Source organism: Sinocyclocheilus rhinocerous, unplaced genomic scaffold (genome assembly GCF_001515625.1).
Source record: "Sinocyclocheilus rhinocerous isolate Xijiao unplaced genomic scaffold, SAMN03320098_v1.1 scaffold369, whole genome shotgun sequence".
Taxonomy (NCBI): domain Eukaryota; kingdom Metazoa; phylum Chordata; class Actinopteri; order Cypriniformes; family Cyprinidae; genus Sinocyclocheilus; species Sinocyclocheilus rhinocerous.
This window is the reverse complement of record NW_015666557.1, coordinates 308282-309646: the sequence shown is the minus strand read 5'-3', so window position 1 is coordinate 309646 and position 1365 is coordinate 308282.

Sequence of the window (1365 nt, the reverse complement as noted above, 5' to 3'; positions counted from 1 at the left end):
AGTGTGTGCGATTCTCAGTAATGGGTCTTAAGGGTCTAATGATCTGAATGTGCTTTTGAAATGATCATATCAGGCCACAGACTCAATTTCCTAGGTTCTCAAGTTAAAGACGCACATTTTTCTTCTCACTCCTAGTCAGACGTTTAGTTCCTGAAGACTCATTTCATATATTACTGTTATGTAAAGTGGAGTAGTTCTTCTGTTGCCATGACCTCTACACCACTGAGATACCTTTGGGGATACACTGACTATTATGTTGGGAATATTATTGTGAATACTTGATTGCTTTGTTACAGTACATTAATAGTTTAGATTCAAGGGTTTTGTTTTGTTAATTGGGATTTTATTTATTGCAACTTTAAATTTCAAATTATTGTGCCAATATTTCAGGGATTAACTAATGAATTAACTAATGTTAACTAATGAAGCCCTAATGTAAAGTGTGACCGAACAATAAAGAATCAAAACACTTTCAAACAATATCTAGGGCATGTTGTAGTCCAGATTAAAATTTTAAAAAAGTTTGAAAATAAATAGCCTATTAAGTCTAAATATTTAAGTATTTGGCGCTGTGATGAACATCATAGCAAATACACAAATCTGAATGGCTGTTTAAAACATTTAAACACGATTCAGAGACAGAAAGTAGTGCAGCTGCTTTGTTTACAGGGTTTCCGGGGTAACGGCTGCATTTAAATGAATTATTATTATTATTATTATTATCATTATTATTTCTGCAGTTTAGCGCCATCAGCTGTCAGAGAGTGAAAGTGCGCTTTCATCCAGAGCGTCGCTCACATGTTCCGCCATGTGCTTCGCGTCCGCACTTGTTTACATCAGAGTGCGCACGCGTCTTTCACGCAGAATACAGCTGTGTTGTGCATTTTGACCAGTTGATGGGAAAAGTATTCTTAAAATGCATTCAAAATTCTGAATAATTTGTAATATATAATTATTCACGGTATTTAGAAGTGCCCAGATAACAATACCATGCATATTCATTACCGTGATATATCGCATTACCGAATACCGGCACAAGTCTAATTGGTATATGATTTTCTAATTTACAGTAGATCTTATATAGCTGATACCAGTTGATAAAAAATAATCCTTCATTTACTTGTTACAAATGAACTGCTCTTATCGTCTGATTGTGAATGAAGAGGTATCATATCGATCACAAGTGCAGTATGGAGTACCACAAGGCTCAGTACGAGGACCGTTGCTTTTCACGCTTTACATGTTACCCTTGGGAAATATCATCAGGAAACATGGTGTTAGCTTTCACTGTTATACTAATGATATTCAGCTCTTTATTTCTTCGCGGCCCGACGAAACATACCAATTTGAAAAACTAGCGGAATG